Raw genomic sequence first — 25,289 nt, forward strand, 5'->3', positions numbered from 1 at the left:
TAGAGATAATGTTTCTCTTGCTGGAAGATTTCAATGCATTTGTTTATCTGACTTCTCTGTATGTATGCTGTGAACATAACAGGTTGGGGACCCTGTATAAACTATACCAGCAAAAGCATTATTTTGCCAGTATGTCTATACTAGTGTTTTTGCCAGTATAGAAGTGTTATGTTTTAAAATAATAAAGTCTCACCCCTCATTGACATTACTGGCAAAAGTTTTAAGTATAGACCTGGCCTGAATTCAGTAATTGACACTCTTCCCTCTGATTACAGATGTGGCATTAAGGGGAACTGTGCTAATGAAGGTGCTTTCGTTCAGAGGAGACTCAAAACAAGTTCTGATGACTACCTGTGTTGATTAAATATCCCATGGCATTTTATTAAGTGTCCAATTCCTGTAATTCCATTATCTTATTTTCTCATGCATTTTCAGTTGGATACAGTATTCTTTACTTTTCACCCTAAACTGCTGTTGCTGTGTATTGTTTGGAACAGCTAGAATGTTCCACTCAAAAGGTGGCTGCAATACAATAGTTGAAGTGCTCTCTGAGTGGGGTTGGCTCAGTGATTTTGTAAAACACTTTGATCCTCATAAAAGGTGCTATTAAACTGCAGAGTATTAATATTAGTGGAATGAACAACATGAATGTACTAACTGGGGGGGAAGTGACTTTGTGTCATCTTTATCTTGAATCTGTGAGTTCAAGAGAATTGCCAAATTGTGACTGTGGTGAGGTACAAACTGTGCACTACATCACAGACAACTGCCCCATTCACGCTTACAGGGGTGGCATAAGGGGGATCCACCTAGGTATCCCAGAAGTATTAGAATTGCTTTTGAATATCAAGATTCAGTAATAATCTCAGCCTGTTGCTTTTCATATGGCATACGAAAGAAGACATAAATTTAAGGATAAAACTAAACAGATACAGTGCCAACTGTTTCTTTTTATTTCTGTTTTATTTACTCTTGTAATGGATAGCTGAATAAAGGACAATGTTAAACCTTAGTAACAATAAGGGTATAAGTCATGTTAATCGTGAGTATATTTTGCATTAGGATTCTGCTTCCAGAATGATGGAACTATCCCTTATACCCCTTCATTTTTTTCACTATATTATGCATTAATAAACAAGTGTAATTCACATAAGTATAATTACTCCTTTGTTTTACCTGTGGCATAATTAAAAATCACAGGTTTTTTCCCTCTTCTAATTAGGTATCACAGTTCACTCACAATGTCTAAATCCTTTTTCCACTTTTGGAATATTCAGTAAATGTTTAGCCCACTTGAATATCCATATTGAAAGCATCTATTCTTTAAAATGAAATTGTTCTTTACCTTCTCCTTTCTTGTCGAAGCAGGAGTCTAATGACAAATTCTAGAGAATACAAAGATGCTCCAAACTGGCATTGAGAATTACTCTCTGAATGGGGTTTTGTCAGCTTTAGTACTACATATATTAAAAATTGCTCAACTGTTAAATAATAGAGAAGTTTTGACTTCCAAACTATTTCTTACTGCTTTCTCTCAGTGGTTTGTATAACTTTATTTTTACCGTGTTAGACAAGTATGTCAGTTTAGCACTTGGATTCTACTTCCTGTTCATGAGTATGTAAGTTTTGCCTTAGTCATATTCCTGGCATTGTACTGAAAACCTACACATGCTTTTCCTTCTCTCTTTAAAGGAACTGTATTTGATAAAATAGAAGTGTTGTGCTTTCAGAGAGAGAGGACTTGGGATGCTGGAAATAATCCTCTGCTGTGTCATGTATCAATAATGGTTGGAGAAAACTCACTTGCTTTCCTTTATATAAAAAAAAAATTGTTGTGTCTACTTGTACAATATGTATATTACATACAAAAGAACATTTAATTTCAAAGTCAAGAACTCAAAGGTTAGGAAATGTCCAAATTAAGGTTGTCTGTTCAACCTTAATTTAGCCCAGTTTTATAATAGTCTTTAATTACATGTAAAAGCAACAAAGAATCCTGTGGCACCTTATAGACTAACAGACGTTTTGCAGCATGAGCTTTCGTGGGTGAATACCCACTTCTTCGGATGCAACTTGCATCCGAAGAAGTGGGTATTCACCCACGAAAGCTCATGCTGCAAAACGTCTGTTAGTCTATAAGGTGCCACAGGATTCTTTGTTGCTTTTACAGATCCAGACTAACACGGCTACCCCTCTGATACTTTAATTACATGAACACATACTAATTTTTTTATGCACTTCAGTGTTGTGTTTTCTCTTTGTTCAATGTTCGGCACTATGCCTTATTTACTAAACATGATTCAAAACTTGATCTGAATTTCCTCATAAGCTTTTTTTTTATGGTTCTCATCATTATAGTACCTTAGGTGCTTAACAAATATTAATTATATCTTCACAAAACCCAGTGAGATGAGGGGGTGTTCATTCTTATTTTACAGATGTGGAGCTGAGGCAAAGAGAGATTAAGGTCAAATATATCCACTAATTTGGCCCTGTATACTCATCCTCAAATGCCTGTTTTGGTTAATGGTCATCAAGCCCCTCCTTTTAGGGCTGCCTGTTTCCCCCTCTGTTATTTGCTATGGCAAGCGAGCCATTTACCATAAATGAGAAGTAGCCCCTTGGTAAAAGGCATCAAAATAATTTCTGGATTAGAATAAAAAATAGCTTTGTATGCTGATGTTTTCTTGTTATATTTGCAGGATCCAGAAGCCTGGTTAAATATTATACAAAAATTGACGTCGTAATTTGGGCAGGTGTCAAGCTTCAAAATAAACTATAATAAATCTTACATTTTAGGAGTTAATATTCCCAAAAGGTTCACAACAAACTGTTGTCAGCCACGTAACTTTAAATGGGTAAAGGAATCTTTAAAACATTTAGGAATAAATATTGTGGGAAAAATATAAAAATCTTTTAAAGGCAAATTACTCTCCAATGTGGAATAAAATAATAAGACTGAGTAATGGAACAACTATGAAATTTCTTGGCCAGGTAGGATAGTCTTGGTAAAGCATAATGTGCTCCCAAAGTTATATTTGTTTCAGTGTATTGCTGTTAGTGCTGACATGGCATTAAAAACATGGTAGGATGCGCTATTAAAATTCATATAGAAACATAAAAGACAGGGTGGTTCTAAAGTTCTGTATAAATCTACAAAGTGAGGTGGATTAGCTTTCCTTAATTTAGCTGCTGCTTCTTATTATTATGCATCACAATTAAAAGATGTGATCAGCTGGATTTAGCAGTAAAACATCAAAACACTGGGTAAAACTCGAACAAGACTGGAGTTCAGATATAACTATTCATAGTAATTGTTAGGCTAAAAAGATGTTTAAATCACCAAAAATAATCACCTATTCATTCACACCGCCTTAGTAGCCTTGGACAAGTTTTCTAAATTCCTGTCCCTTAGCTGCGTTTTTTAATAATCAGGAATTTATCTCTAGGAAATATCAGTGTGACTACTTGTGGGTAGTAGCTGAGATTACTCAATTTGGACAGCTGTTCCTAACTCCTGATCTGAAATCATACCAAGAGGTATGTAATAATGTAAATAATATAAAAATCCTATATTTTCAATATTAAGTCAAATTTTTATTTTGAAATCTGGTTATATGAGGGAGCTCTATTTAAATCTTTAGCCACATTTGAGGATTTGACCCCGGGCAAGCTGGAACCCCAGGTTTAATTTCTAAGGCATATACCATTTTGAGTGAAAAAGATGTTGCTAAGAAAACAACAATCTAGCTGAAAAGACTAGAGAGGGATTTGAACAAATAAATTGATCTGAATGAATGGATCTTTATCTGGGGAAAGGAGATATGCATCATCAATTTGTCTGGCTGATAATGAAAATTTGTATAAATTACTGTATAGATGGCATTTGGCTCCAGTTAAGATCTGTCATATTTTTGCTACTAGGAAGGTATTGTTGAAGGGGTATAGGGAAAGGGGAACTCATTTGCAGATGTGGTCATTGTATCCAGAAATTAAATGGTTTGGGGATGAAATAATTAGAGATTAATCTTATGACAAAACGCCAGCTTCCTGGAGATCCCCTGACTTGCTTACTTAATACCAAGTAGCGGATTTACATTTTAAACAGAATGACACTTTTTTTAATTGTTTAGCCACTAGATTTGTATTGCACATTATTGGAAACATGTGACCACCTCCTCCTATGAAATTGTAATATAGTAAAATATGGACTATCCTTGAAGTGGAGAAGCTTTCACACCGAGTATGTACATAAAATAGTCCCAGAGCTGCCAACTGGTGGAGGAGTCAGGCAGCCTGAAGCATTCCTGGGTATGAAATCTGCAACCTTCCACCCCCACCATAAACTTGATCAGCAAAGCCACAGATCATTGCATGTTTATTTATAAATCCACAGTTTTGATAAGCCTGTTTTAAAAACAAAAACAACTTTGCTGTGTGCCCAGAGGGTTAATAAGCCCTGGTTCTGGAAGACCAGGGAGATTGTGGGTGAAATGGAGAAACTCCAGCCCTCTTCCATTTAACTTGAGGTGCTTCAATTCAAGTGTCTGTGCAAATGGGTGGGCAGTATTGCATGAGGAGAGAGGTAATAAGGACCCTGACCCATTTAGGACTTGCAAATTAAAACCCAATAACTTGCAACTTGGCAGTAGCCAGTGCCTCTGTATGCTCTTATATGCTTCCTGTGTCCTACAGTATTCACCAAGTAGGCAGCTCCATTTTATACTGGCTTCACTGTTTGTCTCTCCAACACGTAGCTTCCCACAGTAGTCCAGTCTTGACATGACAAAGGCATGGGTGGTGATAGCAAGGTCTGATGGAGGCAGAGATGGGTATCAAACAACCTGATAAATACACTGTAACCTTTGTCTCTAGATCTCAATGGCCTCATACACATGGGACAGGAATGATGACAATTTCTGTAGTATCCCATGTGAGAACTCTCTGGCCTGAAGAACAATTGCTCATAACCAGCCTTTGTGACTTCCCAGATAAAAATGAATGGAGCCGCTCAAGCCTCTTTATGCACCTCTGCTAGCAGGTAGTCAGCAGCGTCATAAGTCAGATCTAATAAATTGAGCAAATGGCTGGCACAGACATCTTGCTGGAAGAATATGAACACACAACCAATACTTTTGTCCTAAAGTCAAATTTTCTAGATTCTAATCAAGCAGGTTTTAAACCTGAAGGCTTAAACTGATAGTTTTGGCATGATGATCTTTCCCAGTATTGGAATGTTCAGGTTAAAGTAATTGTCAGGATTTGACAGCATCATGATGTGACTTGTCAAGCAGGGGCTATACAGTATCATTATCATTCCTCCATCAGGAATCTGGAATTTTAAGCTGAAATTAGTCAGATTCAATATGGCACTTTTGTGCCTGGTACCCCACTAGTCTCTTCTCTCACTTCATCTATCCCAGGTCACATGTAAACTATAGCAAATATGTTATATTACATTACCATATAATATAGCTAGTTTAAAAAAATTCCCCCTAGGAAGATTTTGAAATGAATTTGAGTTTTCATTTTTATTTTTGAAAGTAACAAATTTTGAAGGTTCATTTCCCACCCCCCGACGTCCCCAAGTAATTTAATGTTTGGGATTCTTTTTTTCTCTTCCACTATCTTTTCAGAACATCTCTGATTTTGGAAAAGTTACAAGGGCAGAGTTATAGGAAAACTGAAATACTAATATTAGTGCATGAACCCATCCTCTTTCTCTGTGTGTACCCTGATTTCCTACACACAAAAAAAGAACAGGAAGGGAGGGCTAGTGACTTGCCCTTTGTTTTAGGAGAATGTCCTCATCCTTTTTTGTTTTCCTTCTCTTGAGTTCAAAAGTCACTTGTATTTTATCTCAGATGTTTCTCACTCTCAGTTCCAACTGTGGTGGTTGCCACTGGTTCCGCCTCCATGTACCCCTCTACTGTACCGCTTCCACAAGTGTGTTTGACAAGGGACGGTGCAGTCAAATCTGCAACCTCCCAGGCAGACTATAAGGATTATCCATAAATTTCCATTTTGTTTAGGTCGACAGCTTGAGCCAATGCATAGCCCATGCTGTCAAGTGCTGGTCAGACATGCATTGCCACTTTTCCAAAGGGAAGTCTTCCTGTAAACTGCTGGTATTGGACTTTCAGAAAGCCCACACCAAAGGCTCTTAAGCAAACTAAGCAGTCCTGGGATAAGAGAGAAGGTCCTTTCATGGATCAGTAACTGGTTAAAAGGGTCTGAATAAATGATCATTTTCAGAATAGAAAGAGGTAAATAGCAGTGTCCCTGAAGATTCTGTACTGGGACCTGTGCTGTTCAACATATTCATAAATAATCTTTAATAAGAGAGAAACTGTTAAGTGGCAAAGTTTGCAGACAGTACTAAATTACTCAAGATAGTTAAGTTCAAAGCTGACTCTGAAGAGTTACAAAGGGATTTCACAAAACTGAGTGACTGGGCAACAAAATGGCAGATGAAATTTGATAAATGCAAAGTAATGCACATTGGAAAAAAATAACCCCTACTATATATACAAAATAATGGGGTCTAAATTAGCTGTTACCACTTAAGAAAAAGATCTTGGAGTTGTAATCTAGAGTTCTCTGAAAACATCTGGAAACAGAAATAGCTAATAGAATGTTAGGAATCATTAGGATAGGGATAAATAAGACAGAAAATATCATAATGCTGTTATATAAATCCATGGTATGCCCACACCTTGAATACTGTGCACAGTGCCGATCACTCCATCTCAAGATACATTCGATTCTAGAATGAGTAAAGGTACAGAGAAGGGCAGCAAAAATGATTAGGGGTATGGAACAGCTTTCATATGAAGAGAGATTACAAAGACAGACTGTTTAGTTTAGAAAAGAAATGATAAAGTCTGTAATTTCATGAATGGGATGAAGAAAGTGAATAGGGAAGTATTATTACTCCTTCACATAGCACAAAGCAGGGGTCACCCAATGTAGTTAATAGGCAACAGGTTTAAAACAAACATAAGGAATTACGTCTTCATACAATGCACAGTCAACCTGTGGAACTGTTAGCCAAAAGGGCTCGTTTCCCCCTGGAGCTTACCTAATTACACCAAGGAGGCACGGAGACAGGAAGACGAGTACCACACCCTTTATTGATCGGTCAGCTGAGCGGGTGTTCCTCTCGGCTAGTGCCAGAGAAAGAGACACACCTTTCATGGCCAAACGGCCTACCTTTATAGCCGGTAACAAACAACTTAGCCTACGTTTGTCTACGTCATTTGGTTGACCTATAAACCCTGTGGATAATTGGGTACGCAGGATACATATATCATTTTGTGGGGGCTACAAGAGACATACAGCTGTTGAGGATACATTTGTCATTCTGAAGGGGACACAAGATACATCCGTTGACCCTTTGTACTAGATACTTTGGATGCATACATGTGAACGCAGCTGCATACACTTGGGGAGCCAACATATACTTGGGGAGCCAAACAAAACTGATAAGCGAAATAGCTGACTTAGGTAGATACACGGCCTTCAGTCTAATGAGTTCTGTAAGCTTTCCAACACAGTTTGGACAAGCATAACATAACTTTGGTTTACTCAGGCCTAATACGGAAAGGCTTCATTAGCACTATGATTTTTCCAACAACTCCCCTTTGAGAATACTCACCAAACCTTTTGGCTGAGTTTTCTCACACTTTGAGGCCAAAAAGCAATGAAGCTCTGCAGAAATATTTACAACTGCTCCTTTAAGCTTAGTCACCCCCAACCCAGGAATGAATGCATGGACAAAAGAGTGGAACCTTGTTCATTTAACAACTAAGGGATCGGGGCACTGACTATAACTCAGGTAGGCATACTCAATGGTTTAATTTCCCAGAAGCCTCGGTGAATAATTTAGTCCCATATGCATCCTCCCCATGGACCCGGCAGGATTCGGTATGTGGGAGCCCACATCCACCCTAACCGGTCCATATGCTTGGAAGGAGCACTGTAAATGTACACACTTTCATCCAGAAAGTGTCCAAATATGTTTCCATGACCACAGATCAGATGGTACTTCAGATGTGTCTGTAAGGGCAGTGGGCCAAGTCTGGTACTCAAGATTACTCCAAATGGCCATCAGCTGGTCATTCAGGAAATCCTGGATTTCTAAACATACTAGATCCCACTGCAATGCCTTCCCAGTCTTAGTGATATTTAATACCATCTCTGTCTTCAAAAATAAGGCTAGTGGCCTTTTCTAGTTGGCCCAATTTCTTAGCATATTCTTGGCTTTGAAAAATAATTCAGATGACTGCAACACTATTGGCCCCAGCCCACAGGGATCTGGTCAATTCCCCTTTCTCCAGAGGAAATAACCCAGGCTCTTTGTTGTGCTAAGCTAATGGCAGCCCCTTGTGAGCAATCTGGGTATGTAAAAGTGATTTGAAAACTGGATAAAGACAATGTCATTTAAAATCCAATTAGGAAGGGCAATACATACTAAAGGATTTATCCAAAACACAGGGCGCAGCCTGTAGAATAAACCCCAAAATCCAAGTAATTCCACATTCCCAAACATGGGTCCCACAAGTTTTTTTCTGCCAGTGTATAATTCCTCGGGTTTCTTCACCAGGGTCAGTTCTCAATGTCCTTTTTAGTCAGGAATTCCTGGACTTTGGCAATGTCAGTGGAGTGAGTGTTTTTTTCTTCTTTCCCCAAACAGTTGTAGTTCAGCATTCTACAGGGGAGGGATTAGGAATACACAGCCTGTAATGGTTTTTGATTCTTCTAGAAAAGTTCAAAGGCACCGTAGGTCTGTCAGCGGACAAGGGAGAGGTTAGCTAGCACGTCACCTTGTCCTTTTTCCCTGCTGTCCAGAAGGCACAGTGGAGCTAGAAGAAGGAATAGCTAATCATATAGGAGAGTTCTCCTTATGTGGACGGGTCTTTTTGCAGTGAGAATCATGGGCCCAAGCAGTCAGTCTTTGGCACTTCACAGCGGTGTTGGTAATCAGCAGGACTCAATAAGGGCCTTTCCAGCGTGGAGCCAAAGCAGTCTTTTGTTGGTGGACCTGTACATTGATCCGGTCTCCAGGTTCCATGGAGTGGCAGGGCTGCTAGGGTCTTCGGGTAGTGCGTCTTTACCTGTGTAAAAAGGAAACCTAACACATTGCATTAGTGTCTTTGCAGATTGTACAGCCCCCCTTTTCTGGTTGTTAGCCAAGTGTCCTTGAACGAAGTCAGTGTATTTTTTTTTTTTTGGACTGAGCTTGCTAGTTAAAGTTTTTCTCATTTAACTCGTTCTTTTTCCTTTTCCCCTTTTTGGCTTCCTTTTTTAACCTACAAAGGAAACTTTTACTTTGTACTTATACACCTTTTGTTAACAATGAACACATACACATTGCTGTTATACAGTACATTAGTCTTATTATTTAATGTATGCCACATGTATCCTTCTACTAAAATAACCTTATTACAGAGCTTTGGAACAACAAGCTAGGATAAGCACACCCACTTTGATGAGTTCATTTAATACAAGCTCTAGTTCAATAGCTTCCCACCATCCCCAGCCCTCTGGCTAGAAATCTGAGGTAGCCAGAAGGATCCCATGTACAATATGGGGAGTGGGTTAACTTTTTATGTCCTTGCTTCCAAAGACTGTTAGTATGCAATTTGGCCAATGCAGTTTTTTCTTTTACTTAAGAAAATACATAAGACTTTAGTATATCACATTTTTCTGATGTATCCAAACACTTTGTATTTTAAGTTGAACAAAACAAATATCTGCATTTCAATTCAAGCCTTCTGATTTATTTCAACCAGACCATCCCATGAAAATATTAAACAACAATTCTGGCCACTTGAGACAGACACCACAAGACAGAACATAAACACAAAACATAATTTTTACTCTGCCAGTAAATCATGGTATGTTGTATGCTGTTTAGCTGGCATTAGTTTTCTTTGATTATCTGAAAGACAAAAACAAAGGTCTACCCCTTCTGGGCAGTCAATTATTGCTTAAAATATACAAATACCCTTGTTGATTTTAGGCAAAACAGGGGAATTACCCCATATTTTCTTGTATATGTTTTATAGGCAGCCCAGGTTTCAGTGGCTTTTACCTTATCAGTTAGATAATTTGCATTAATACAGATGCTTTCTGGCTTGCTTTTTACTTTTAACTCCTGCTTTTAAACACTGAAAGAAAACATCACCACTTATAGTGCCTTAGAGCCTAATAAATTTTCATTTACACAGCACTGTATACATTCTTCAGCTAATTCAACAAAATTGTTCATAGCCAAATGATTGCAATCTAATAATTTCTTTGCCTGAATTTATTTACAAACATTTAAAAAAAAACACCAAGAACTTTTCTCTTTAGCATTTTTACAAAGTTCAACTACTATTCCCTCCAGCAACTACAGAGTTAACTCTTCACTCTCCTTCAAATCACTTGCTCTTTCCTTATATCACTTGCTTTGTCTTTCAACAGCCACTTACCAATTCAAATCGCCATTCCAAATATCCTTCTGAGTATTTGAAATCCCCATGCTTATACTCACTTACTTCTTCCTTCCACGAGACCCTCAAAAGTTTCCAACCTGTTCTCCAAGCTCTCTGTCTGTTGCCCGCCTGGGCCCTTTTTTTTTTTTTTTTTTTTTTTTTTCGCTGAACCGTTTCTTTCATGGGCTTCTGCCCCCACCCTTCTGGTCTTTTCCCAAAACATTTTATTCACAAGACGACCCGAGTCCTCCCTCGTGAGGCTTGCCACCTGGGCAAAACGCATGGCCCACTGGCGTTAACTATTTAATTGCCTCTTGTAGCAAACACACTGCTGTTACGGCGTATGCTGAGCACGAATGGTTACATTTTAACAAGTCCCTGAAGGACTGGTACTTGCTTAGCCAGGGCTTCCTTTTTTCCAACTACTCTATTGCCCAGTCCTACTACGACTGGGGGTAGATCCTTTCACCTGCCACCCTTTCTGGTCAACCAGGGTGGAGAGAGGAATGCTAAACCCTTCTCCAGTTCTCAGACTTACTGCAGCTGAGAATGGGCACACCTTTAATTATGCAATCCTCAACATATAACACCAACATAACCAAATAAAACAAACATAAAACAACAAGGGTAAAACAAATAGATGGTGTAAATTCTACAGGGTTCCCCCATTCTCTATTGCTCACCAAACTGTGACAAATTTCTGTTACCAATTTATGCCTCATGTCAGGTGATCAAACTGACACTGCAGGACGTTGCAGGAGGATAGAGAAAATACACCATATAACCAAATTTTAAAGCTTCATTAAAATGATAAAACAACAATGGAGAGTGTTGGGAATGCTCCCACATCACTCAAGAAAGATATAAATGCCCCATACTTACACATATCCAGACTGGCCACGTCTGTATATAACATTCAGAAAAGGGGAATAGGTGGACGGGAGATTATCCTGTATACAGCTTGTTCAGAATTTCCAACATGCTTTCGCTCTTGGGAAGGCTGTTCTTTACACCCTGGAATCTCCTGCGGTGTCTCTTTCAGAGATTCTAGTCCAGGTCAGCTACCTGTGGCTTCTCCAGTGTCACCAAGCCACACCAGCACCGGCATCCGTCACAAAGTCAGACTGTTGGATCTCACCAAACAGTTAAGCTTTGCAAATGTAATCTCAGTTCTGTAACTTGTACTGCCTTTGGTTTGCTTGACCTTGAGCATAAAACAACTTTCTCTTTTTATCTCTGGGCGAAGCTGAGTTTTAAATTAACCCGTTTCTAGACAAATTGCTCACACTGTGTCAGAGGCTTTTCTTTGGTGATTAAAAGCTCCTCTGAGATATATGATCCTATCTAGATTAAAGGTACCTTTTAATGGGCATTGTTTAGATGGATCTTCACGCGTATAAAGATTCCAATTCTCTAAATACCTGCAGGTTTTAGAACCATAATGTACATATACTCGGCGGGGGTACCCTTCGGGGGTGAGGTGGAATGTTTAGACTGTCCCTTACCCCCACGGAACCGCCGGGGGGGGGGAAGAGAAGATGGGTTCACACGCTCCTAGACCCGATTACAGTTTTGGCTTCCAGCATACCAATAGAACAAGAAACAAAAGTACCCCTACCAAAAGAAAAGCCAGCCCTGGGGCTGCTCTAAGTCCCAGTAATTGTTCAGCACGGCCCACGGACTCGTGGAGTTAATGGAATTATTCATTAGCCGTGTCTGAACCTAGGTACCTTAACCAGAAAGCTTTTACCCACACACCTTCCTATTTGTGGGTTCCTTTACCGTTAGGGGCCCAAGGTCCCAACCTCACTCTTCGGGCGTTAATCCTCAAACCCAGGAGGTAACGCACTTACCACGCCCGGAGTGGCCACGCCTGGCAGGTGGACTCCCTCTTCTGGTACTGTCTTGCCTCCGTGTCGCTTGGAGTTCTCTATGGAGGCGTAGCCGTCCCGGCCGATTGCGGCGACCGGAGCTCGAGCAAACCAATAGCTCAAGGTGGCCACTCTCCTGAGCCGTCCTCGCCGCCGGTCAGCGCCCCAACAGGGAGAGAAGTCCCGGCGTGGAGTCGCCATTTGTTAGCCAAAGGGCTCGTTTCCCCTTGGAGCTTACCTAATTACACCAAGGAGGCACGGAGACAGGAAGACGAGTACCACACCCTTTATTGATCGGTCAGCTGAGCGGGTGTTCCTCTCGGCTAGTGCCAGAGAAAGAGACACACCTTTCATGGCCAAACGGCCTACCTTTATAGCCGGTAACAAACAACTTAGCCTACGTTTGTCTACGTCATTTGGTTGACCTATAAACCCTGTGGATAATTGGGTACGCAGGATACATATATCATTTTGTGGGGGCTACAAGAGACATACAGCTGTTGAGGATACATTTGTCATTCTGAAGGGGACACAAGATACATCCGTTGACCCTTTGTACTAGATACTTTGGATGCATACATGTGAACGCAGCTGCATACACTTGGGGAGCCAACATATACTTGGGGAGCCAAACAAAACTGATAAGCGAAATAGCTGACTTAGGTAGATACACGGCCTTCAGTCTAATGAGTTCTGTAAGCTTTCCAACACAGTTTGGACAAGCATAACATAACTTTGGTTTACTCAGGCCTAATACGGAAAGGCTTCATTAGCACTATGATTTTTCCAACAGAACTGCTTACCAGGGGATGTTGTGAAGGCCAAAAGTATACCTGGATTCAAAAAAGAATTAGCTAAATGAATGGATTGGTGCGTTGGTGGCTATTAGCTTTGGGTATCCCTAAACCTCTGACTGCCAAATGCTGGGACTGGATAACAAGGGATGGATCACTTAAATGCTTCGTTCTCTCTGAAGCATCTGACACTGGCCACTGCTGGAAGACAGGATACTGGGCTAGATGGACCATTGGTCTGACACAGTATGGCCATTCTTATGTTGTTCTGCAAGATCCCCACACTGCTCTAAGACAGCACTTTTTATGGCCTTGTAGTCTGTGGCAGTGTCCTCACCCAGAATCTGGAAAGCAGATTCCTTCTTGCACTGAGTTGCAATAACAACCTGCTTGAGAATGGCTAAGTTTACCTTTGATTAGTTTCCATTCTTGCTTTTTTGCTAAAGGAGGATTGGTATTTATAAGCAGCCCAGTTAGCAAGTGGGTGAAATGGTTGCTTATGCCTGCTGGGCTGCAAACCTCAGTTTGCTGCTTCTTTATCTATTGCAACAAAGTCTGTTAGATTGCAGCTGCAACTTTTTGTTGGCCCACAGTCTGTGTTTGTTACAGTAAGGCTGTGGTCTGTGTTTGCTCTTGTTGCTGCAGTTGTTTTTCAGTTAGCCATTTCAGGACATTTTTCATTTTCACTCTGTGCAGAGCATGTCTGCAAAACCCATTTCTTGTACCAAATATATATATAGGCTGAGACCCAAATCCTCAGAGGCATTTAGGCTTCTAGTTTCCATTGAAATCACTGAAAGTTAGGAGCCTAAATACCTTTGAGGATCCAGGCCTCAGTGTCTCCCCATTCTCACCAGAGCACAGAGAACCTCATTTATTGTCCAAATTTACCCTCTTCCCTGGGCTTGGCTTTATTTATAAGTAAAACATAACTTATTCTAAACTTTTTCCCTTTTTCACAGGCATTTGTAGAAGTTATTCTCTCCCAAAGGTCACTGCCTATCAACCTTGTATTAAGGTTTGTGGCAGGTATGGCTCATTAACACAGAGTTTCTCTGCAGGGTTCAAACACTTGTTGTCATGGTGGAGCAGCAGATTTCTGCCACCCTGTTACAATGAGGTTTTTTTATTAATAAAAAAACATGTTTATATTCTGAATTATTTATCTTTTTGGCTGGGGGAAGGTTGTGAGGTAAGGGGGTTGATGAAGGGGTGGGAAGAGAAAAGGAAAGGGGAGAAGAGAGAGAGGGTAGTTGGAGGAAAGGAAATATATCATTGTGAGAAGATGGAACAAAGGATATGAAAAGATGAGATGTATGGTGGGCATGCAATGCATGGGTCAAGGCAGGAAGTTAACCCAAGCACCGGTCAATGAGGAAAATTCAGTAAAAAGAGTCAAGATGATGATACAAGCTGATGGGTTTTCAGTTGACTAAAATGACAGGCAAGACTAGGAGATGGCAGGAGAACCTGGCCCTTTTCCCCGTGCTTCTGGATTTTACAGGAATTGTTTGACACACTGTAGTACGCCTCTACCCCGATATAACGCAACCCGATATAACACGAATTCGGATATAATGCGATAAAGCAGTGCTCTGAGGGGCCGGGGCTGCACGCTCTGGCGGATCAAAGCAAGTTCGATATAACACGGTTTCACCTATAATGCATTAAGATTTTTTGGCTCCCGAGGACAGCGTTATATCGGGGTAGAGGTGTATTCACATTGAAAAGGTTATCTTTGTGACCAGTAGGGTTGGAAACATAATCAATGTTTAAATTCTGCAGAAACTGATGGACACTAGAGAAAAGGCAGAATGGCATTCTTGCTTATTCTGAATCTAGAATTGGTTGTAAAATATGTTAAAACGCCCTCCCTAGCTCTTAATATATTTTTCCCATATCTGTATGAGATAGAAATACAAGAAATGATTAGTTCCCAGTGACAATTAAACAATTATTAGTTTCAAAATTCAATGTAAATGTTCTTTTAAAAGTGTTAGTTTAATCATTCTCTTGTTATAAATGTTGCAATAACATTTTGTGGTGAATATCTTCATTAAATATTAGTTTAAATAGTTAAAAGAAGAGAAAAATTCAACCACAAGTTATTGAGTTTGATGTAGGAATCTTACTGGGTGAAATCCATCATCTGTTGTTCAGGAGCTCAGATGAGATGACATAAGTCTCTTTTGGTCTTAAAATCCATTAATCTATAAATAGAATATAATAAATTATTTTAAAAAAAGGCATCTTTAGAGATTTGTGGGCTCTTAAGGATAGGATATTTTTGTGTAAATATTTTTCTCTGCAATTGTTGGTATTTCCCATGACCCTTTTCTGTTTTTAATAAAAAAACATTTCATTTCATCTTCTGTAGGTAACAGACTTGATTTTCAGAGCAAGTCTAGCTTCCATTGACTGCAAATGGAGTTGTGGGTCCTGAAGTTCAATCCCTACCTGTTTTATATCTTTATCTAGCTTCTAATTACTTTCCACTCATCCCTGCATTTCAGCATGGTTATGGTATTCTGCCTTTCCACAATATGTGCCCCAGCTCACTCCTCGGACCCACCATCCCCTTCTGAATTATTCAGCAGCTTTGATACCAAGGGTAGGATTCACAGATGTATTTAGGCACCTAACTCCCATTAAAATCATCTGGAAATCAATGGGTGTTAGGTGCCTAAATACCTTTGTGAATCCCACCACAGGTTACCTAGAGGGGGGGCACCACAGAGACACTTATAGTTCTGGCAGCTTTTCTACAGTCTTACTATAAATTCAGAGATAGTCATGTAATTGAAGTGTGGGGGAAGGTCAGGCTGAACAAAGTTGTGAACTTGACTATTCAACTGTTGAACTCTGAGGATGGCTTCTTAAAATAATTTGTCCTATACAGTTGCTTTCCAGCTGGGAAAGAAGAGGCTTCACTGAGAGAATAATTTTCATTCATTCAGCCCTATTTACTTTGTTTCTAGAAGTTGCTATGCTTCTGTCAGGCAACTAGTAAGGCCCATCAATTTTAATCATGCTGGTTGAAAGATGAAGTTTTTCCATAATTTTCTCATCCTTGCACATAATGGACAGACATCTTCAAGATGTGTAGATATGTAAGGAACTGACCAGGCAATCATCCAGGAGAGACATTTAAAGGAACAGCAGCTTTAAAACATTATTTTAAAGGAAATATATGTAGGACTTTAAGCTTAAAACAACCACAGGGTTCCTGCTTGTGGCAACATAAAGCATATATTCTAGAGCTGGAATTAATGGCCTGGAAGATAGAGTTGTAACAGCAAATGGAGAAATGAAGATAACTCAGCAAAATTGTGTCTTGAATATAATGGTAGTTAGAGGCATTGGGCCCTGATCCTACAATGAGATGCTTCTAGGTGGACCCCTGTGTATCATGGATTCCCATTGAAGTCAGTGAGACTCTGCATGGGTGCAGTGATCTGCCTGTGCACCTCTTATTGCAGGATTGAAACCATCAATTGTAAGGTCTTCAAGGCAAGAACCATAGTTGCCTCTGTTTCCTTGCACCTACATAGAGCCCCATTCTGCTTCTGGGGTCAGCATACATGGTGTTCATTACAGGATTGGGACCTGTATTTGTACAGGGCTTTGTACAATATAGTTCTGATCCTCTCTGTGGTCAATGGGTCCTAACAAGTTGTAAATAAAAATAGTATTTCTAGGCTATTCTTCACTGACATTAGGAATGGACCTGCTTGTCAAAGCACCAAACAAGCTGCTAAGACCAGAGGATGATAGGCTCAGCTCTATAAATAAGAAAGCTGAGCATATAATTCAAAGTTTAGAATTTGGTCAGAACTGAGCAATTAAGTCCAAAATTTGCATACAAGTAATTTTGAGTATAAATTGATAGGACTAACTCTCAGAAGTTAGAGAGTAGGATGTGAACTCAGGCTAGTAGTCAGAAAGATTATGATGATGGGGATGCTTCAGAAGACAAACACATGAGAGGATACCAAAGAAAATAATGCAAATACAACCAAAGTCAGTCTGACCCTAAGCTGACCACCAACTAGACCAGGGGTGACCAGCCTGAGCCTGAGAAGGAGCCAGAATTTACCAGTGTATATTGCCAAAGAGCCACAGTAATATGTAATGAGTGTGTGTGTGTGTGTGTATAAAATATATATATGCGCACACACAATCATTATATATGTTGATAATGTATATTTATTATACATTTATAATGTATAGTTAACAATAATAACTTAATCTTTTATGTAGTGGGACTTCAGGCAATCTTTGCTTTCAACAATTCCCTTGAAGTTTGATTTGTGTTCAGTTGTGTTCACGTGCAGCAGTTCTCTTAAGTGGCTGTCTGTCAAAATGGATTGGTGCTTGGATTTCACATGTTTGAGTGTTGAGAAAACACTCACAAAGATAGGTTGAGGCAAGCATCAAGATTAATTTTAGGGCTGCACTTCTGATGTTGGGGTATTTATCCTTTGGTACAGATTTCCAGAAAGTAAGGGTCCCCTCTGTCTTCTGAACAGATTTCAATCTGTCATATTCCAAAAGTTCTGTTATTTCCATCTGGGATGTTGCTTTGTCAGTGACTAAAAGGGGCTTCAGACAATCGGCTTCAGCACTGAAAGGGTCAATCAGAAATCTGATTTGAGGCCTTTTCTGCTGCAAATCTTGGAATCTTTCCTCAAAACTTTCCTTAAGACCTTTAATCACACTCATATATCTAGTTGTGGTCCATTTCAGGGGTTCTGCTGCATTCTCTTTTGATCTGGCTTGAAGTTGTCACATTGAGGGAGAACTGACACACTTTCCCTCAAGCATTTGTCTGTGAAACAACTGAAGTTTGTTCATGAACGCAAATACGCCTTGCACTAGATCAGACAGCAACCGGAATTTTTCTTGTAAGTCCACATTTAGTTTATCCAAATGCAGCAGCATGTCTGCAAGAAATGCCAAGTCTAGAACCCACCGAGGATCTGTATGCTGTATTCTGTGCTTCTCCACCATAAACAATTGTACTGGTTCCAGGAGCTCGAAAATATGGGAAATAACTACCTTTTGAAAGCCATTGAACTGTGCAGTGAAATGGCAAATCGGCAGGGGAGTCGTCTTCATCCAGTTCTTCGATTAGATTTTGAAATTGTCTGTGATTTGAGTGCATTTGAGAGAATGAAATTCACAATGTGCAAGACAGGTTTCATGACATGATCAAATTTGAGATTTTTAGATACCAGTTGCTCCTGATGAATAATACAGTGAAGTGTCCAAGATTTGGAAAAGCTCTCGTCAGACTTACAAAGCTCTACTAATCCATTCGCAGATCCCCACAGGGACAGAGCCCCGTCTGTTGCAATGGCGGTGATTTTCTGTAAAGGCAAGTGGCTTTTCGCAACTACCAACATCAGCCACCTCCTTTAGATCTTGTCTACGAGTTCTGTCTTTTTAGTGACACGATATCGAGGAGTTCTTCCCTTCATCAGACGCAGTGCGGACAAATACCAATAATTAAGGTTTATCCTGAGCATGGCACGACTCATCCAAAGTGATGCTCAAATACTCTCACTGCTGAAGTTGCAAGTGCAGTTGCGATTTGATGTCACTGTTCAGGTCGGAAATTCTGCATTCTCTTGTGTGGTGTGAAAGCTGCAGGCCAGAAATTTTCGACTATCGAATCTCGTTCTCTGGTGACAGGATTGAAATCACATCAGTGAGGCACATTTTTATAACTTTGCCTTCAGAGTAGGGCTTTTTTGCATGGGCTATGTGCCAGGCCACATAATAGGAGGCTAACATTATAGTCTGCGATTGGTTGGCAAATCTGGTGAAGAACTGGGCTTCTACATCTGTTTTTTCAAAGTTTTCAGTTTTAAAGTGCGGAGTTGAGAACCTTGTGGGAATTCTTGATCCATATGTGCATGGCTCAAAATGAAATGATGCTGTACGTTGAAGATTTGAACTGAGAGATACATGTCTAGCAAAGAAGACACATGGCCTTACCATTATGTTCAATGAAAAAGTACTTATTCTCCTCCTCCTCCTGTTTAAAAGCATAGATTTTCATCTGTGTATTTTCTTTTCTGTTTGCACTTGCCTTCCATTGTTAGATGGTGTAAGAAAAATTTTGATTACAAATTTCCACACCAGCTAGTCACTATGTGCTTTATTCAAGGAGAAACTGGTGCTGAACCTCTGGCTCTGTCCCAGGCCCTGCCCTCCACTCCACCCCTATTCCCAAGTCCTCACCTCTGCCCTGCCTCTTCCCTCCCCCGAGTGACCTGTGTCCTCACTCCTCCCCCCACCCCAGCCTCTTGTGAGTTGCAAAACAGCTGATCACGGCGGGCAGGAGGCATAGGGAGGGAGGAGGCTGCATACCACAGTCGTCTTTTTCCCCCCTTCCCCTCCAGAGCCGCCTCAATGCTGCAAAACAGCTGATCGCTGCAGGTGGGAGGCACGGGGGAGAGAAGAGGAGGTGCTGATTGGGGTGCCCTCTGGCGGGCAGGAGGTGCTGGGGGAGGGCTGATAGGGCTGCCGGTGGCTGCTGAGCACCCACCATCTCCTAACAAGAGCTACATATTACCTTCTGAAGAACAGTATGCCGCTCCGGAGCCACAGTTTGCCCACCCCTGAACCAGACTGTGGGACTTCATATGCAGGGACATGACCAGGCTGGTTTTAATGAAGGAACAAGCCATGGACAAGAATAAATGGTGACACTGTACTGCTCCCTCTGTCTGAAAAGATGCTCTGGGATGAGAAAGAGGGGAAAAAAGAAACAAATGTTTGCAGAATCTGGCCCTTAAACAAAAAAAAATTGATTTCTTTCAGTGTCTTGTGGTACTTTTGCTCTGCTTTCAAGAAATCTTAAGGCTTCCTGTTCTGAGGCTGTATCAAGTTTTTGATGCAGCCTGGAACAAAAAGAATATTCCAACTTTTATAATTTGCATATACAGGCTTCACTATTTAGATTATTATACTGTAGATTGTAATGCTGTGACTGTTTAAATTGAATCGAAATGAATGGTAAATTATAAAACACGTCGGCATGAGTAAAAACTATTTAAAAATCTTTAAAAGTAAGACGTGTGAGCTTTAAAAAGCTGGAGAGTATGATAGTGCTGCTCATTCTGCAGATTATGGTATGTCAGTTCTTTATAAAATGTTTTATTACAGTTAAGTGTTTCTTCTTTATCAATTAGAGTTACTGTAGGACATCTATCTAGAGCATCTTTTTGGAATTCTAGCAAAGTATTTGAAGTGGACTTGTTCTGAGTTTGATTATTCATGTCTGGCACAGTCTCAAGTTTCCTCTGAATGGTAACAAAGACTGTAGAGTGTTGTTGGTACTGCTGTGAGAGGCATGCTTCCTTAGTCCAGGTAAGAGAGTTTCTGTCTGCTGTATAAGTATTTTGCAGAAAGTATTTGGTATTTCGAAACAGCTGCTGTTTTAAATTAATAAAGAATCCCTAGCATATTAAATTTAAGACATTCCTGAAAGTTGCAAGCAGGAAAACTACAGTGTGTTGGGGGGAGGGGTAAAGAATTAGCCTAGTTTGTCATTTACATGTCTAAACAAATAGATTAAAATTTGGGAATTATTTTACCTCCTCTTTCCTTAACTCAGTTGTCGGAAGTGGTGCTGGCTAATTAAAGCATTGAGTGTGGGATATTGAATGTGGCCTCATGCCATTAAAACTATCTAAAATGGTTATACCTTTTTTAAATTGGTAAAATGAACTTTGCCCTTTATGATCTATACTTTGTCAGTTATTTCTTTCAAAAAATGTGCAAAAGGAGAAAATCTTGTTTTTTAAATCTGTAGAAATATATCTTAAAAGTAGGTTAAGATGTATGTATTTTATTACATGGTATTTCACTATAATAATTTTTAACTGGTACAATTCTCTTGAAGTATTTGTGCTTTGAAAATGTCAGCTGTATTCTAATGAAGCCAGGGTATTGTTTGCTCATAAAGGGGCCAGTGCATTCCACTGCTTTATGGTTTATTATGAGGCACAGTGTGAGAGTGTGGGTGGCACCATTTGGTGTCTGCTTGTTGGGGTAGTAACTGCCATTATGCTAGGGTGTTTTTGGCGGGGGGGGGGGGGAATCGGCAAGAAAATATAATAAATGAAATCTTGCCTAGATCTGAACAATGTAAGCAAAGACTTTACTATTGTATGTTCTCAAGAAATGGAGTGAGTACACTTGAGATACCCGGAATAAGTGTATAGACTTAAGAAGCCTGAAGTATGAGCAGTAGTACTCTGTTTTTTTGTTTTTTCAAAACATATGTTACCAAGACCAATACTACATAACTGTTTTAATTTAGAGGGGACTCTTTCTAATACTTTCGCTTTGTCAAATAAAGTTGTAATGTGATCAGAATTATGAAAAGAATAATAATTAAATCCATGGAAGTAATCAACAAGATTTGATTTTTTAAAAAATGCACAACAAACTTTGAGCTGGGAAACTCCTGATGAGGATTTGATTCAGAAAAAAAGAAACCGATGTCTCTCCTGTTACAATTGGGGTTGTTTAATTCAAAGTTCACAGTAGCTGATGAGGGTGAGAAGGTAATAAATCTGGCTTAACCAGCTCATGTGTAAAGAAAACTTGTGGGAATTAAATTATTTTATTTGATGCTTTGCATTTTTAATTGCATTGTAATATTGTGGAAACTTTGATTTTCTTATTGGTGGCTTTTTTTAAATATCTGAGGTGTATATGATCTGGGAATGAGTTAATATCTGCAAAAGTGGGTTTTTATTTCAGTTAAATCAAGTATAGGAAACTGACTTGGTAGAAATATTTTTGATTCAAATTCATTTTGTGCCCCAAATGACTGAATACTTGAGAAACTATCTACATATGTTAACATCTATATTTTTAGCTGGCTTTATCTGAAGTTCAGTAGAAAAGCTTAAAATGAAATTCACATGTAAAAGGTTGAGCTATTTTAGGGGTTAATTGTTCTGTTTGCTTCCTAAATAAAGTATAGTGATTGACCTAAGGGGCCTACATGTGAATAAGATCTACAGCAATTAAAGTATTTTGTCTATGAAGAGGGAGTCAGTTAGTTGATAGCTATCAGTTAATAGGGTGGGTAAGAGAGAGAGAGTGGTGGTTTTTAACTGACTTTTATTTAAATATTTATGGCACTGCTGTGTTTGATACTTATTTTAAAATATATAATAGAGCATCAAAATTTGAAATAGTAGTTTGAATGGATCAGACTTGTTTGTGTCCTTGACAATTAATGCAGTTTTTTCTCTTGCTGTGTTATTTTTGTCCATTACCTTACATAATTTTAAGATTTATTGCTAGTCAGATAGAGAAAACTTAGACCCTGATCCTGCAACTGGTTTCATGTGGGAGGAGTACTGCATGCAGCTCCATTGAAATATTGGGCCTTTGCATCAGACATTTTATCTGTAATGCTTCACAGTATTTTCATAATAACCTTATGTTATTGAAATAATGCTTATCCTTATGTTGCACACTAAACTTGTTAGTGAGATCCAGTTGCAGGATCAGGACCATATGGGTGTAAGGCTCTGTTCCCAAAGATCCAGTTGGAGAATTGGCACCAAAGGCTTCAGTTCTTCAAGCTTTTCTACATGGGTAGGCTACTGCGTTGAGCCTGAAGTTATTGGGACTCTGTTCAGGCATAGGGATCTGTCCACATAAATCAACTTGTGGGATTGGGGTTGTATCTGTAAGCTCTTCAGGGAAAGGGACTATGTATTCTTTTCATACATGACTGTACTACATCTAGAAATTTTTAGATGCTACTGGAATATAAGGGATGGCTGCATGAACCGATGATGATGATTGATCTTACAGGACAATGTTCCCTGGCTGGGACAGACAACCCCTCTTTTTAAAAGCAAAATATTTACCATTTTCTATTCCATCCTCCAGCATATTGTCTAAACCTGTGTATGTCAACGAAGTTAAAAGATTTTTCTGTTATGTTATGTTTTTTCTTCTATGCATGTCTGTGTTTCTAACTTTCAAATACTGGAAGGTATGTTTTTGTTCCTTGAGGCTATAACTTTTTGTTTGTGTTTTATTTTTTTCTAATAATACAGGTACCAAATGAAGCAATACACATCTCATGATATCCAACTATGTAATACTTTGCAATGTTGTAGCATAATTTCTCTACCTCCTTTAAAATGTTTTAACTTCATAGAAACCAAAGCATGAAGAAACATCACATACCCTTATTGCAAAATATCTTACTAAACATCAAATATTTCACAACTTTTAGGCCAGTTTTAGCTCTGCCAATTAAAAGCTCTCTATAGGCTACAGTTTTTACACACACACACACACACACACATATAAAATACGGCTCCTGCCCCAAAGAGCTTACTAGCGAATTATAAGGGTACGTCCAGTGGTGAGCTCCAGCTGGTTCGCGCGAACCGGTTGTTAAATTTAGAAGCCTTTTTAGATCCGGTTGTTCCAGGACAACCAGGTTCTAAAAAGTTTTTAAATTTAACAAAGCTCGGGAAGCTGTCTGCCCAGCCCCAGCTCACCTCCCCGTCTCCCCTGAACGCTCCGCCCTCCTTCTCCTCCCCCTCCCCTGCTTCCCGCGAATCAGATGTTCGCGAGAAGCCTGAAACGAGGAGCAGGCAGGTAAGCCGGGCGGGGCGGACGGCATGCATGGCCCAGTCCAGCTCCACTTGAGCGGCTCCCCCTGGCCCTGGCCAACCTCCCCAGCCTGGTCCCGGCCAAGCACCCCCAGCTCGGTCTGGTCCCGGCTGAGCGGCTCCAACCCGGCCCAGCTCGGGACCCCCGGCCCCGGTGCCGGCCCGGGGAGTCGGGCCCCGCGGCTCCCCGGACGAGCGGCTCGGCCCCGGTGCCGGCCCGGGGAGTCGGGCCCCGCGGCTCCCCGGACGAGCGGCTCGGCCCCCGGTGCCGGCCCGGGGAGTTGGGCCCCGCGGCGCCGGTCGTGGTCCTGGCGGAGTGGACCCGGTCCCGGCCCCAGGCAGTGTGGTAAGGGGGCAGGGAGGGAGTGGGTTGTGGGGGGGTGGATAGGGGTCAGGGCGGTCAGAGGGCAGGGAACAGAGTGAATGAATGGGGGCAAGGGTCCCGGGGAGCAGTCAGGGAAGAGCAGGGGTGGATGAGGTGGGGGGGGCACTCGGGGACAGAGAGAAGGGGTGGTTGGATGGGGTAGGGGTTCTGGGGGGCCATCGAGAATGAGAGGAGGGGTTGGGTGGGGCGACAAGGGGCAGTCAGGGGACAGGGAAGGGGGGGATGGGTCAGGGGTCCCGGGGGGGGGTGTCAAGGAACATGAGCGGTTGGATGGGGAACGACCCCCCCCCGGGGGGGGGAGGAGGGAACCGGTTGTTAATATTTTGGCAGCTCATCACTGGGTACGTCCATACTACCCGCCCGGGTCGGCGGGTAGCGATCGACTTCTCGGAGTTCGATATATCGTGTCTCATCTAGACGCGATATATCGAACTCCGAACGCGCTCCCGTCGACTCCGGAACTCCACCACCGCGAACGGCGGTGGCGGAGTCGACGGGGGAACCGCGGACTTCGATCCCGCGCCGTCAGGATGGGTAAGTAGTTCGAACTAAGGTAGTTCGAGTTCAGCTACGCTATTCGCGTAGCTGAACTTGCGTACCTTAGTTCGAACCCCCCCTCCCCCCCCCCAGTGTAGACCAGGCCTAAGACAAGACACAACATATGGTTACAGAAGAAGGGAGTACAAGGAAACAATGAGACAACAATGATCGGCATGATAGGCAGTGGTATCTGCTCACCCAGCAGCCTAACCTTTGTCAAGTTTATTGATGTCATCATGGCAAAGAAGAGTTTTATGAAGGGATTTGAAGAAGGTTAATGAGGTCGCTTTGCAGATGTTTATGGAGCGCTCCATCCAAGTGTGCAGGGCAGCTTGGGAGAAAACACAAAGCCATGCTGACTATTTTGTATTAGCACCTAGGTATTTATGATAAGTGCTTAGTAAAATAAACAAAGGAGATATTCTGTGGCCAAGGACTTTCCCACCTAGTGCAGGCAGACAAAATAGTTCAGATACCAGTGGTCATAATTTGCTAATGATGATTATTAATAATCATGTTTATTATGGCAATTTCTAGTGACCAACTGAAAGTAG

At 40.8% G+C, this 25,289-nt stretch overlaps 1 protein-coding gene across 14 annotated transcripts in view; it reads left to right on the forward strand.

Moving 5' to 3' along the window:
* The window catches only part of TFDP2 (transcription factor Dp-2), a 171,817-nt gene that overhangs the window by 58,097 nt on the left and 88,431 nt on the right, over window positions 1–25,289 (forward strand). Inside the window, exon 1 of one of the 14 annotated variants that reach the window (XM_039488592.1) lies at window positions 20,394–20,523. The exons of 12 other annotated variants lie outside the window; for them this stretch is intronic. The gene's annotated coding sequence lies outside the window, so the exon portion shown is untranslated. Of the gene's footprint in view, window positions 1–20,393; window positions 20,524–21,270; window positions 21,345–25,289 lie in introns of those variants that run through there. One more of the 14 variants, XM_039488594.1, reaches the window with a different exon arrangement.

This window comes from Mauremys reevesii, linkage group 9 (assembly GCF_016161935.1).
Source record: "Mauremys reevesii isolate NIE-2019 linkage group 9, ASM1616193v1, whole genome shotgun sequence".
NCBI classification, from domain to species: Eukaryota; Metazoa; Chordata; order Testudines; family Geoemydidae; genus Mauremys; species Mauremys reevesii.